Source organism: Schistocerca americana, unplaced genomic scaffold (genome assembly GCF_021461395.2).
Source record: "Schistocerca americana isolate TAMUIC-IGC-003095 unplaced genomic scaffold, iqSchAmer2.1 HiC_scaffold_763, whole genome shotgun sequence".
Lineage (NCBI taxonomy): Eukaryota > Metazoa > Arthropoda > Insecta > Orthoptera > Acrididae > Schistocerca > Schistocerca americana.
This window is the reverse complement of record NW_025726526.1, coordinates 7,501-12,500: the sequence shown is the minus strand read 5'-3', so window position 1 is coordinate 12,500 and position 5,000 is coordinate 7,501. Positions and strand designations below refer to the sequence as shown.

General features: G+C 51.5%; 1 non-coding gene across 1 annotated transcript in view; it reads left to right on the top strand.

The window, feature by feature from the left end:
• The first annotated feature begins 4,169 nt into the window (after positions 1–4,169).
• Positions 4,170–5,000, top strand: part of LOC124590366 — a 1,910-nt gene continuing 1,079 nt past the window's right edge. Inside the window, exon 1 of the ribosomal RNA XR_006976573.1 lies at positions 4,170–5,000. This exon is cut by the window's right edge and continues 1,079 nt beyond it. This is a non-coding gene — a ribosomal RNA (small subunit ribosomal RNA).

Here is a 5,000-nt window from a genome sequence, read left to right as displayed (position 1 = left end):
ATAATCACAATCAACAAACCGGCCGCCCCGCCCCGCCCCCCATTAAACCTTTCCTTACAACAATGTGTACCTTAACCTAACCTATATCGTACCGTAACCTAACCTATATCGTACCGTAACCTAACCTATGTCGTACCGTAACCTAACCTATGTCGTACCGTAACCTAACCTATGTCGTACCGTAACCTAACCTATGTCGTACCGTAACCTAACCTATGTCGTACCGTAACCTAACCTATGTCGTACCGTAACCTAACCTATGTCGTACCGTAACCTAACCTATGTCGTACCGTAACCTAACCTATGTCGTACCGTAACCTAACCTATGTCGTACCGTAACCTAACCTATGTCGTACCGTAACCTAACCTATGTCGTACCGTAACCTAACCTATGTCGTACCGTAACCTAACCTATGTCGTACCGTAACCTAACCTATGTCGTACCTTAACCTAACCTATGTCGTACCTTAACCTACCCTATGTCGTACCTTAACCTAACCTATGTCGTACCTTAACCTAACCTATGTCGTACCTTAACCTAACCTATGTCGTACCTTAACCTAACCTATGTCGTACCTTAACCTAACCTATGTCGTACCTTAACCTAACCTATGTCGTACCTTAACCTAACCTATGTCGTACCTTAACCTAACCTATGTCGTACCTTAACCTAACCTATGTCGTACCTTAACCTAACCTATGTCGTACCTTAACCTAACCTATGTCGTACCTTAACCTAACCTATGTCGTACCTTAACCTAACCTATGTCGTACCTTAACCTAACCTATGTCGTACCTTAACCTAACCTATGTCGTACCTTAACCTAACCTATGTCGTACCTTAACCTAACCTATGTCGTACCTTAACCTAACCTATGTCGTACCTTAACCTAACCTATGTCGTACCTTAACCTAACCTATGTCGTACCTTAACCTAACCTATGTCGTACCTTAACCTAACCTATGTCGTACCTTAACCTAACCTATGTCGTACCTTAACCTAACCTATGTCGTACCTTAACCTAACCTATGTCGTACCTTAACCTAACCTATGTCGTACCTTAACCTAACCTATGTCGTACCTTAACCTAACCTATGTCGTACCTTAACCTAACCTATGTCGTACCTTAACCTAACCTATGTCGTACCTTAACCTAACCTATGTCGTACCTTAACCTAACCTATGTCGTACCTTAACCTAACCTATGTCGTACCTTAACCTAACCTATGTCGTACCTTAACCTAACCTATGTCGTACCTTAACCTAACCTATGTCGTACCTTAACCTAACCTGTATTGCGCCTTAACCTAACCTGTATTGCGCCTTAACGTAACCTGTATTGCGCCTTAACGTAACCTGTATTGCGCCTTAACGTAACCTGTATTGCGCCTTAACGTAACCTGTATTGCGCCTTAACGTAACCTGTATTGCGCCTTAACGTAACCTGTATTGCGCCTTAACGTAACCTGTATTGCGCCTTAACGTAACCTGTATTGCGCCTTAACGTAACCTGTATTGCGCCTTAACGTAACCTGTATTGCGCCTTAACGTAACCTGTATTGCGCCTTAACGTAACCTGTATTGCGCCTTAACGTAACCTGTATTGCGCCTTAACGTAACCTGTATTGCGCCTTAACGTAACCTGTATTGCGCCTTAACGTAACCTGTATTGCGCCTTAACGTAACCTGTATTGCGCCTTAACGTAACCTGTATTGCGCCTTAACGTAACCTGTATTGCGCCTTAACGTAACCTGTATTGCGCCTTAACGTAACCTGTATTGCGCCTTAACGTAACCTGTATTGCGCCTTAACGTAACCTGTATTGCGCCTTAACGTAACCTGCATTGCGCCTTAACGTAACCTGCATTGCGCCTTAACGTAACCTGTATTGCGCCTTAACGTAACCTGCATTGCGCCTTAACGTAACCTGCATTGCGCCTTAACGTAACCTGTATTGCGCCTTAACGTAACCTGTATTGCGCCTTAACGTAACCTGTATTGCGCCTTAACGTAACCTGTATTGCGCCTTAACGTAACCTGTATTGCGCCTTAACGTAACCTGTATTGCGCCTTAACGTAACCTGTATTGCGCCTTAACGTAACCTGTATTGCGCCTTAACGTAACCGATATTGCGCCTTAACGTAACCTATATTGCGCCGTAACGTAACCTATATTGCGCCGTAACGTAACCCACATTGCCCCTTAACGTAACCTATATTGCGCCGTAACGTAACCTATATTGCGCCGTAACGTAACCCACATTGCCCCTTAACGTAACCCACATTGCCCCTTAACGTAACCCACATTGCCCCTTAACGTAACCCAACACACGTTGGGCCTTAACCCAACACACGTTGGGCCTTAACCCAACACACGTTGGGCCTTAACCCAACACACGTTGGGCCTTAACCCAACACACGTTGGGCCTTAACCCAACACACGTTGGGCCTTAACCTGCTCTGTAATTGTCATACGACGCGTTAAATTAGTGTAGTGTTGCCTAACTGCAACCCCCGCAATATAGTTTGCTACTCGCACTGCCCGGTCCCCAGTGTATCGCTTCATGTTAAACACCTTGCAGCTATACACTGTAATGTGGATGGCAGCAGGACGTACATGCTCAATGCCCTTTGCAGTTGTTCATTGGCATTTGCAGTTGTTCATTGGCATTCGCATGGCGAAGCACTTAGCCTACGCTGTGGTACGGCCTGTGTCAACTGTCCGCTGATGTTGTACGTCCAAATCACACACTGTACTGCACATTGGTCCTCATGTACTGAATGATACATCGTGGTACATGTGACCGTACAACGACTGCGCCAACAACGGCGAACCATGCGGTCCAAATGTTGTGCACTCAGCTACGTGTCGTCTCCCTATAAGAGCTGGATTGCAGTGTGGTATGCCCTGGATGGCGATCAGCATGAGCCGTCTGTTGATGTAGTGGCGCGTGTTGTCAGACGTAGTCGTCTCTTCTCACACACCGTGATAGCACGGTGCACTGCGTTCCACATCTGCGACATGCGACAGAGGCCGGTTGACAGTCGTTCGCGCAATGGACATCGCATACGTACGGGGGCCACCTTCCACGTGTTCGCTAAGCGTGGACATGTTGTTGCGTGTATGTGGGCAGACAGTGTGTCGTGACACCTGACACAGGCATGCAACAATCGTTGAATTTGCAAATGGCGATGGACGCCTACGTTTGCTGGTGACGTTACGCAAATGAACAACTGGTAAACCGTTGTGGTGCGGTTGTTCTCGCTAGGGGTGAATCAGTGATGGCGACGATCGGTTGAGCTACCAACCGGTTGTTGCAGCGATACCCACCATGCCCACGAACGTGAATGGCATGTGGGTGTGAAGCGATACGCGGCGGTGGCTGGGTGGGACCGTCCCCGGCCGGTGAGGGGGGGCCTCCCGGCGTGTTGGCCGTGCGGTGCGTGGGCGCACGCGCTACAGCCGGCTGGTGGGGGCGGCCAGTGGCAGGCGCGCCGGCCGACGGAGGCGGCAGGCGGCGCAGCTGCGCGCCGGCGCACCCTGCACGCGGCGCCGTGCGGCCAAAGTAGGTCCTCGCGGGCCCGGTGCGAAGCGCGGTGGACATCTGCAGTGTGCTGGTCCGATTGAGGACTGTGTGCGCTGAGGATGCGCCGCCGCCCGGCGCTCGGCGCCGCGACGCCGTCTGCTGCTCGGTCGCCTCTGCGGTTCTCGCAGGTGGTTTGTATCGCAGCTGTGCGGACGTGTTGGCGCGTGCGCTGTGCTGGGAGAGTTCGCTTCGGCACCCAAGTGGGGCTTTTGTCCTTCTGTGGCGCTGGCGTTGGAGCTGCCGGTCACCGTAGGTGGCGCGTGTTGTCTCCCGCCGGCAATGCCACGACAGCACGCTCCCGGGCCTCTGTCGGCAGCGGCAAGCTCAGTTGGGAGCACGGGTGGTCGCACCTAAAGCGTCTACTCGCCAAACTCCGGGCGATTGCGCCTCTCTCGAACCCGACCAAGTACTTAGGACGGCGCTGCGCGCCGCCGGGACCTGAGAGGGTTTCGAGGTGTATGGTGCAGGGGAGCTCAGCCTCCTCCTGTTTGCAGAATAATTGAGCGGACGCTTGCGTGTTCGCGCGGGCCCCCGGGACACACTCCCGGGCGGCCGGCTGCTCAGCTCTAGTTGACGCAGCTCCCTGGTTGATCCTGCCAGTAGTCATATGCTTGTCTCAAAGATTAAGCCATGCATGTCTCAGTACAAGCCGCATTAAGGTGAAACCGCGAATGGCTCATTAAATCAGTTATGGTTCCTTAGATCGTACCCACGTTACTTGGATAACTGTGGTAATTCTAGAGCTAATACATGCAAACAGAGTCCCGACCAGAGATGGAAGGGACGCTTTTATTAGATCAAAACCAATCGGTCGGCTCGTCCGGTCCGTTTGCCTTGGTGACTCTGAATAACTTTGGGCTGATCGCACGGTCCTCGTACCGGCGACGCATCTTTCAAATGTCTGCCTTATCAACTGTCGATGGTAGGTTCTGCGCCTACCATGGTTGTAACGGGTAACGGGGAATCAGGGTTCGATTCCGGAGAGGGAGCCTGAGAAACGGCTACCACATCCAAGGAAGGCAGCAGGCGCGCAAATTACCCACTCCCGGCACGGGGAGGTAGTGACGAAAAATAACGATACGGGACTCATCCGAGGCCCCGTAATCGGAATGAGTACACTTTAAATCCTTTAACGAGTATCTATTGGAGGGCAAGTCTGGTGCCAGCAGCCGCGGTAATTCCAGCTCCAATAGCGTATATTAAAGTTGTTGCGGTTAAAAAGCTCGTAGTTGGATTTGTGTCCCACGCTGTTGGTTCACCGCCCGTCGGTGTTTAACTGGCATGTATCGTGGGACGTCCTGCCGGTGGGGCGAGCTGAAGGCGTGCGACGCGCCTCGTGCGTGCTCGTGCGTCCCGAGGCGGACCCCGTTGCAATCCTACCAGGGTGCTCTTGAGTGAGTGTCTCGGTGGG